Below are 10,256 nucleotides of genomic sequence, written 5' to 3'. Positions count from 1 at the left end.
TTTGGTCTGACTAATGCCCCTGCTCATTTCATGTACCTGATGAATTCAGTGTTCATGCCTGAACTGGATAAGTTTGTGGTGGTGTTCATCGATGATATTTTGGTGTACTCTGAAAATGCACAAGAACATGAGAAGCACCTTCGGATTGTACTCACTAGATTGCGAGAACATCAGCTCTATGGCAAGTTCAGCAAGTGTGAGTTTTGGCTGAAGAAAGTGCCTTTCTTAGGCCATATTTTATCCGAAGAGGGTATTTCTGTTGACCCGTCAAAAGTGCAAGAGGTTCTAGACTGGAAGGCCCCGACTTCAGTGCACGAAGTCCGGAGTTTTCTCGGTCTAGCGGGTTATTATCGGCGCTTTATTCCAGACTTTTCCAAAATAGCTAAACCTATGACCAGGCTACTACAAAAAGATGTGAAGTTTGTGTGGTCCGAAGAGTGTGAAGTTGCTTTCACCACTTTGCGCCATTTGCTGACCACCACTCCCGTTCTGGCGCAGCCTGACATTGAAAAGCCATTTGATGTCTTTTGTGATGCATCTGGCACTGGCCTAGGTTGTGTGCTTATGCAAGAGGGCCGAGTTATTGCCTATGCTTCTCGGCAGCTGAGGAAACATGAAGCCAACTACCCTACTCATGATCTAGAGTTAGCAGCAATTGTGCATGCATTGAAGCTCTGGAGACATTATCTGTTGGGTAATCTATGTCACATCTACACTGACCATAAGAGCCTCAAATATATATTCACTTAGCCCGAATTGAACATGAGACAAAGAAGATGGTTGGAGTTGATAAAAGACTACAATTTAGAAGTACACTATCATCCAGGCAAAGCCAATATTGTAGCTGATGCTCTCAGCCGGAAACAACATGTTAGACCACTCCTAGAGGAAGGCTTCAATTTATTGCATCCTGTGGTCCTGCACAACATCATAGTCAGCTGCTCATTAGAGAGTCAAATCATAGAGCTCCAAAAATCTGATCCTGGTATTTTTCATATAAAAAGAAAAATGCAAGAGCAAGACACCAAGCATTTCAAGGTAGATGAGAAAGGTGTACTGTGGTTTGACGATCGACTAGTTGTACCTAAAGACCGTGACCTACGCAACAAGATCTTAGAAGAAGCTCATTCTTCCAAGTTGTCCATTCATTCAGGCAGTAGCAAAATGTACCAAGACTTGAGACCTCGTTTCTGGTGGACCAAAATGAAGAAAGAGATAGCAACTTATGTTGCTAGGTGTGACACTTGCTGCAGGGTGAAGGCAGTTCACCTAAAGCCTGCAGGTTTATTGCAACCTTTGTCGATTCCAGGTTGGAAGTGGGAAGAAATCAGCATGGATTTCATTGTTGGACTTCCCCTTACTCAAAAAGGGCACAACTCTATATGGGTAATTGTTGACCGTTTAACCAAGTCAGCTCATTTTATTCCTGTACACTCTACATACCGGCCATCCGACTATGCTGAGTTGTACTTCTCTCAGATAGTTAAATTGCACGGAGTGCCTCGCACTATTATTTCTGATAGAGGTCCTCAGTTCACTGCTCGCTTTTGGGAGCATCTGCATTCACTCCTTGGTACAAAATTGGTTCGCAGTTCAGCCTACCATCCCCAAACCTCCGGTCAAACTGAGCGTGTGAATCAAATTCTAGAGGATATGTTGAGGGCCTGTGTTATATCTTCCAAGGGTGCGTGGGAGAAATGGTTACCCTTAGCTGAATTCTCATACAACAATAGTTATCAAGAGAGTATCCAAATGGCTCCTTTCGAAGCTTTGTATGGCCGCAAATGTAGAACTCCTTTAACCTGGGTCGAACCTAGTGAAAGGAGGTACTACGGAATTGACTTTGTTAAGGAAGCCGAAAAGCAAGTTCTCCTGATCCAACAACACATGAGAGCCGCCCAAGCTAGGCAGAAAAGCTATGCTGACCGAAGAAGAAAGCCAATCGAGTTTGAAGTAGGTGACTTTGTGTACCTAAAGGTATCGCCCATGAAAGGAGTAAATCGCTTCGGCGTTAAAAGAAAGCTTGCCCCTAGGTATGTGGGTCCCTACCAAATCATTGAGAAGAGTGGTAAGGTAGCTTACAAAGTGCAACTACCTCCCGAGATGAGGGCTATTTTCCCTGTATTCCATGTATCGCAACTTAAGAAGTGTCTTCGTGTGCCCGAAGAGAGAGTTGAATCAAGAGACATCAAGTTGCAGTCAGACCTATCTTATGAGGAAAAGCCTGTACAAGTTCTTTATGTCAAAGAACGAGTTACTCGTGGAAAAGTGATCAAACTTTTTAGAATTTTGTGGAACCGTCAAAATGAGAGAGATGCCACTTGGGAAAGGGAAGACTATTTACAAGTAACTTATCCCTCATTCTACGAAAAATGGTGCGTCTTTCAAATCTCGGGACGAGATTTTTGTAAGGGGGGAGGGCTGTAACACTCCTAGTGTTAGCTTGCATGTGAATCATGAGCATTGCATTAACATAAGCATCATCATGATCACTCATGAGCATCATACCATGATCACATGCCATTTGCTTTATGCACTACATGATTAATTTGCTTGTGTGACTTGAATTGAGTGTTTATAAGGGGTAGCCAATGCAAACAATTGTACATTGTCTTCCAAAATACTTCAATCATGTTTAGAATATCATTTGGAACAAAGTTCATGTTGAAGGTTTTGGCCAAAAATGCCCCTAGGTTAGGGTTAACCCTAGAATGGCTTAATTGACCCCCTAGACCCCATTTCAAAGATGTTTTATGAAACTGGTGTTAGAGACCTTGCATGTCTTTGACACCTGAAGCAAAGTTGTATAGAAATTCCTAAGCTACAAAAGTTATGTTGATGACTTTTTATGAAAAAGCATGGAACACTTCCAAAATTCACCCACAAGCCAAAAATCAGGGCTGATTTCATACTTAGCCAAATTTGGCTAAGTATTGGATCGTGCAGTTTCGACCAGGGGTGATTGGGAGCTTTGTAGTTTGAACTCCAGACCGAGTTAGACTTTGATCTTGTAACCAAAGTTGTAGAACTCGTGTAGCTCTGTCCAAAGGAACAAGTTTGAGCCAAAACCATCGAGTGAGCTGAGAGTAAAACGTCGGTGAACTTCCGGTTTCAGACACGGTCGACGACGACTGAATCGCGTGATTCAGTTTCGTCAGTCGCCGGCCGGCCGACGCGTGGACGACCTGTGGCGGCCGTACGTCGACGGCGACCCCGCCTGTCAGCCCCGGCGCCTTCACTTGGACGCCACGACGCCACCCCGAGCCCCGGCCGTCCTCATTTCGCCTCTCCAGCTCTCTCTCCCTCCTCCATTTCGTCTCGGCGAGCTCCGCCGTGGAACGGCCGCGTCGCCCGAGCTCTTCTCGCCATCCCCGGCCAAGCCAGCCCGCCAAAAGCTTCACCAGAGCCTCCTCTACCTCGGCGTCACCTCCTTGGCCACTGTCGAGCATGGGTAAGGCGGCATTGCCAGGCTGCGAGCAATTCTCCCTCGCCGGAGTTCCGCCCGAGCTCACCGGCAACGTGGCCAGGCTTCTCTGCTCCACCATTTCCTTCCATTCTTGCTCCTATCGCTTCCCCTTGGTTCACTGATGCTCGGCATGACGCTCTACCGCGTTGCCGTTGCCTGGATCCGCCGGCGTATCGCCGCGCAGCGCCGCCGCTCCGCCATTCCCGACGGCGAGTCCCCTAGAGTCCAGTAGAGCGCGCGTAATGTAGGTCAACAGAGTCGCCTTGTTGAGAGGAACACGTAGGTGCCCTTGGATCCGGCCGAGACCTCGTCGTCGTCGAGCTTCGCCGGCGACGAGCATCTCCCCTGTCCCCGTCTCGCTGACGCGTGGGTCCCGGATGTCAGCCTCTCTGTGTCACCCCCTTTGGTTCACTGTTGTGCAGAGCCAAAGCTGTTTTTGTAAAATTCATATCTGGAGTTTTAGAGATCCAAATGTGGTGCTTCCAATTTTGTTAGGTTCCAGCATAAGTCTAGTTTTTAATAAAAATATGAAACATGCCATGTTTTTGCAGAAATAAATAGATATAAATTAATCTTGGTTTTTCAGTGGGTAATTTTATCTTGAGATCTATTGATCTGCTGGCCATGGAAATTTAGGGAGTTGTTACTTTTGTTATGAATAGGCTCTGATAAATATTTCATCATTTTTGGAAGCCTGGTTAAGAAGTTAAAATTAATCCCTGCTTAAATAGGAGAATCTTGTGGTATTTTTGATAATTAAAGTATAAATCCTTTTATGGTGAAACTTGCTGAGTGTTGTACTTATGAGTAGACAAAGCAAGGAAAAATCTGAAATCTGTTGTTTGACACTTTTTGATAGGGTTTTACATTTATGCCTTGCATGCCTTTACTAGCTTGTGATTTTCATACCTAACAATGTGTACATGCAAATGTTCTGAAAATTGTACAGTGATCTTATGTTAGCATAAGTAGCTTGCTGTAATTTTCTTAGGATTTTTGGAACAATTGGAGTATATGTTCATTAAATCACCTTGATAATTAAATAAATGGAAAAGGTGATGATAGAAATAGTTGTAGACCTTGCCATGATGTTTTCTGGTATTCCTTAGATATGTTACATCTGTTGGTGCAATTGGTTTATCCCTGTGATACATTCTCAATATGTGCAAAATATTATTTTTGGCTATTTATGCCTTTCCTAGAGCATTTCTGTACAGCTGATAGAAAATGATTAAGAACTACTTAAAAATTATGTTTGCTGGGAACCTTGTCTATAACAAACTTGTAGCTAACTTACCAATCTACTTCGTATCCAAATTTCATGACATTTGGTTGAGTAGTTTAAAAGCTATGCATGTTGCAAGCAGTTGCTGCAAAGTGCTTGCTCTCTGGAATTTCCAGAGCAGCCAGACAACTTTGTATGTTTTAGCATATTTCGCTTGGGAATCATGCTGGGATGTCTAAAAGTAAATTGTAGACAATTTGCTAAGCTTTCCAGAAAGTGCTTACTTGCTTAATTTGGTTAAGTGATACTCGAGTTATAGCTGAAACTTGTGACTGGTTGGTTTGTCTACTAAACCAGTGACTGGGTAAGAGTAGCTAGGACTTGTTTAATTTGTCTATTTAGTCTCTCTACCAGAAAAGAAGTATGCATTTACTTGTTATTCCATGACTCACTTATTCTTAGAAGTTTATGCTCATGTTATACCTTGTTTATGTCCCTTTGGCTCTTCATCATGACATCATACATCATATGTGCAATCCCCATATTCATCTCCTTGTCATGCATCCATAGGTGTACCCAAAGGAGTGACGGTGCTGGAGTTCGAGTTGCCGGAGCCGGAAGGACAGCAAGGGGAGCTACCTCAAGGAGTTGAGGAGGAGGATTTACCGGAGTGCCCTGACCACCGTCCCTCTACCTACGTTGAAGGCAAGCCCCGGAGCATTATAAGCCTCCTACTATTTTATTATCATGTTTAGCTATCAAATGACTATGGTTATATATTGTTGCATTAAGTGGTAGGCGTTGATATGACACCCTTGCTGCATAATGACTATCTTGTCCACCTTAAAACATTACCAAAGTAGGTCCAGGATCGAAGTAATGCTTAGCCATGCTTAGCTCGGTAGAAGCCGGGTGATTTCCTGTCACCTGCGAGAAATAGGTGGATACCTGATCACGGTTGGCTATATTTTTGCTATCGTGGAAATAACCATGTGCTAATAATGAACTTGAGACCGGGCGGGATGACGATAGTGCAGCAACAAGGCATGGAGGTCTTGGGTGTGAATCTATCCCCGTCTGAGTCGTTTAAGGACCGAATCGCTGTACGTCCCCGTCTCATGTTGAACGCATGCCTATCACTTAGTTGGCCGGATAAGTCGTTCCGACCGCGAAGCCTACGAGTGCAACTCCGGCCGGATACCCCGTTTTGTATGAGTGCGCACCCCGGTTGGTAGTAAGTATGTGCGGGGAGTCAATGGCGTAAGACCGAGGTGTCAGGTTAGAGTCCTGACCCTGGCAGATTGGCGGTCCCTGGGGGTGCGGCGCTGGGCGGACCCGCGAATTGCTCCGGAGTTGTGCTAAAGGTGATCCGAGCTGCCGTCATGAAGTATGCTTGGGTGAGTGTTAGGAATACCCCTCCAGCTGGATAGGAATCGATTCGAATCGCCATCTCTCCCGGATAGTGAGAACTTGACTAGGGCAGCGGCAACGTAGAACTCACTAAGCAAACATAATGGTTACGATGAGAATGTTGATAGCAAAGTGATAATCCTGATATGGTTACTATTGAAATGTTTAATTACTCAAGTGTATGCTTAGAACAGGTGCTAATCTAGTGGATAGCTGCTAAGTAATGATCTTGCTGCTGAAATATAAATAAATGAATTACTTATAACAAAGGCCTTTATGCAAAAAGTGAGTCTAACCAGTCCACTAAGATCAGCCTTGCATACTCCTTGGTGTCACTTTATTTTTGGTTTATGACGGGTAAGTCTAGCTGAGTACATCCTCGTACTCAGGGTTTTATTTACCCCTGTTGCAGATGATGTCGTCTATCACGGCTACTGCGCTAACTGTCATCACCCAGCTGCGGATGATGAATAGATCATGGGCGTGATCACCTCCTTTATCTTCATTGTGCTTTTGTTGGGACTTGACCATGGAACTGGCATGTATTATAAACTGGGTTGTTGTTGTTTCAAAACTACTTTGTTTCTGCTACTGCTATAGTTTGTAATAACCTGTTTCAACTCTGATGTGTTGTAAAACTATGTTCTGTGTGCAATGTTGTAATCTGTGATGGTGATGCTTGATCATGTATGATCTTGGTTGTATGTTGGTTGAATCGAGGTCTTTTGAGATTTCGTCGGACTACCGGATTTATATGGGTTCAAGTCCATTGGCTTGACTACTCCCGTGGTCGCTAATTCACTTGAATTCTTATAAATTGGACGGTTCTGTTACAATACCCCCACAGCTAGTCCCCGAGCACCATGTATTGTGAAGTAACACGCCATCTTGAGCTTCTTCGACCAATGAAACTTTGACATCTTTAATCAGCATGAATATTGTCTAGACAATTGCGACGGTATTTTGACCAAATCTAAACATATTTGATCATAGAAGAAGCCAATTGTTCGAAGAATGCATGGTGCTCTTGAGAAAAAATATTTCTTTTCCGGGGAAGTGTGCCCACTTTATTTTTTTGAAAAGTACAGATCCTCAAAAAAAAGCAAGCATATTCACCGCAAGGTGAAGTGTGCCCACTTAGTCCCCGAGCCTGGTAGTATGTGACGTAGGCACGTGGTGCCAGGGTCAAAAGAAAATTCCCCAAAGTTGTTTTGAAACTGAGATGCATCGCCAGATGCATCGTACCGATGTAGTCCCCGAGCTTGCTGGAAGGCGAAGTATGAGCCTTGTAGCAAGGTCTAAAAAATTAAAATTATCCAGTCCCCGAGCATCTCATGCTCATTTACCATCGAATAGACTTATCAATTTGACGAGCTAGTCAACCAGTCCCCGGGCGTACAATGCTCGGAGATCGATACAGCCCGCTGATTCCCGAACTAATAGACTAGGCGACCAGTCCCAGAGCATCAAGCGCTCGGTGGTCGGTGCAGTCCCAACAAATTTGACGACCAGTCCCCGAGCATCAAGTGCTCGATGGTCGGTGCATTCCTTGAAGTTCCGAGTTGATAGACTGGGCGACCAGTCCCCGAGCATCAAATGCTCGGTGGTCGGTGCAGTCCTTGAATTTCCGATTTTATAGACTGGGCGACCAGTCCCCGAGCATCAAGTGCTCGGTGGTCGGTGTAGTCCTTGAAGTTCCGAGTTGATAGACTGGGCGACCAGTCCCCGAGCATCAAGTGCTCGGTGGTCGGTGCAGTCCTCGGATTGTTGACTCTCTACCATTTTTTTTCTGCTTGTTTTGAAAAATTTTACTACATAAAAGTTGACGTGATGAGACCTCCTGACGGGATGTCAAATGGTTGCATGAAAAGTTGTGCCTGGCAACTGTACAGCCGCCCTTTGCACGGTTTGAGAAAAGGAAACCATCAATTTGTACGAAAACTCTGCCGCATTAATTGTCAATAATCATTGAAAACCGAAGCACCGCGTCTGCCGTATGGCCCGCCCACTTCCCAAGAATGCGGGAAGTGGGAGGGGTGGAGTTGCAGTTTATAAAATCCTGACATTAACCCCGCATTGCTTACCCTGCCATTGCCTTCAAGCTTTCCGCTCTTGCCTTCTTCAACCACCTGCACACTCCTAGCTCGAAACCACTCCCGCATCTCCAATGGCGAAGAGCGACTCCAAGAAGAGGGCCGAGCTGATGGCCAAGGAATGGAAGAAATCTCGCAGCACCGCAAAGTCCCTCGGTGACCTCGTCGATATGGGGCTACTGCACAGCCCGGAGCTTGGCGGCTGGAGGGCGCCCGAGGGGGAGAGCTACCCCGACCCCCGCGCCGGTGAGATCGTAGTGTTTGAGGATTTTATTAAGAGGGGTTTTGGGGTTCCTGTTCAACCTTTTCTTCAGGGTCTTCTTTTGTATTATGAGAACGGGATTTGCAATCTGCACCCGAACTCAATCCTTCTCATCTCCACTTTTATCCATCTGTGCGAGGCCTATGTTGGCATAGAGCCGCACTTCGATCTCTTTCGTTATCTTTTTTGTTTAAGAAAGAAGGGAGCGGTTGGAGGCTCCAAGATTGCAGGTGGAGTATACCTCAATCTTCACGACGGGATGAAGAACCGTTATCTGCACTGTCCGTGGAACACTTCCCTAACCGAATGGTACAGGAAGTGGTTCTACGTCAGGGAAGAACCGGGCAGCTCCACGTTCTGCGACGTGGGGTACATCCCCGAGAAGAGGGTAAGCTGGACCGACCGCCCAGAGTTCGACGGCCAAGTGGCGGACCTGATGAAGCTGATCGACTGGTCGCGTTTGGACGGGCTAGGCGTGGTCGGCAACTTTGTGTGCCGTCGGGTGATGCCCTGCCAGAAGAGGGTACACTCGGCGTATGAGTACGCCGGGAGCCTGGACCCGACCAGGATGCGGCCTGAGATCTTGGAGAAGGCAGAGGTGCAACAGCTGTTGAACGAGCTGTTCAACTTTGCGGACGGGGGCTTCGTCCGTGGTAGTGATCGGGTGCAAGCCTTCAAGTTGGGGTGACCAGCACCTAAGGTATCTTACTGTTTATTTCTCCTTAGCATTTGTTATTGTCAGCTGCTGACTTATCTTTGTTACATTTGCAGATCGGAGATGTTGACTGGTGCACAGTGTATGTGTCACTGGCACCTGGGATGGAGAATCCTGCAAGGGAAGATCCGCCGGAGGAAGACGCTGCTCGGTGTACTCGTTACACCAGCAGTGAGGAGGACCAGGCCCGCCCCGTCCCGACCACTGAGGAGAGAGTGGCAGGGAAAAGGCCGTTAGCAGCAGATCCTTCGCCTGCGCCGACGCTGCCGGCAGAGAGCAGCCAAGCGCCAATGTGCCGTCGGCTCGTCCGGATCACCGACGACGACGACGAGGAGGAGGAGGCCGCACCGTCGCTGGTCCGAAGGCCTCGTAGCCGTCCGGACAGTGCACCGGCCACTACTGATCGGGTGGCCAGCGACCCTCCTGCGCCGCGTGTTACGGAAACTGGGACGCAGGTGCCAATCGGCAGGGCTAGGAGGAGGTTCACCGCGGCCCATCATCGTTCAGACCTGTAAGTGTTCGACTTACGTACTTTGGCGATTTTTTTTGCTGAAAATGCTGCTTTGTTCTTTAGTGCTGCGTCGGACGTCGGCCAGGGGGTGGCCGAGCCTGCTTGTGCCACTGAGGATGCGGCGCCGCGGACCGCGGAGCAGCCTACGGCGGCAGCCATGCCTGAAAGCATCGAGGAGCTCCCGGCCTCGACAAGGACTGCGGCGAGCAGCCCGACAAGGGTCGAGGAGGCCTCGGGGATGCCTCCCCCGAGTAACGCCGCGGGAGGGAAGGACAGAACCCCGACCCCTCCCCCCGTCGAAGGGAGGGAGGTCCCAACGCCGCCCCGGGCAGGAGCCTCTTCGACTGCAGGCTCCCCGGGCCTGGTCCAGGGGCCGGTGATGCCTGCGACCACCACCGGGGGCGATGTAGCGGGCGAGGAAACCCGGGCGGCCTCCGACGATGAGGTGGAGGAGATTGAAGGTCGTCCTCGTGATGGCCGCCAACACGTATATGTGTGGCGCCAACACGGGGACCACTTTATCGGGCATGAGGAGCTCGCGGAGACAGAAGAGGCCGCCAGAGTAGAGCGCGCG

This window comes from Sorghum bicolor, chromosome 7, assembly GCF_000003195.3.
Source record: "Sorghum bicolor cultivar BTx623 chromosome 7, Sorghum_bicolor_NCBIv3, whole genome shotgun sequence".
Taxonomy (NCBI): domain Eukaryota; kingdom Viridiplantae; phylum Streptophyta; class Magnoliopsida; order Poales; family Poaceae; genus Sorghum; species Sorghum bicolor.
Note: the sequence above shows the minus strand (reverse complement) of the source record.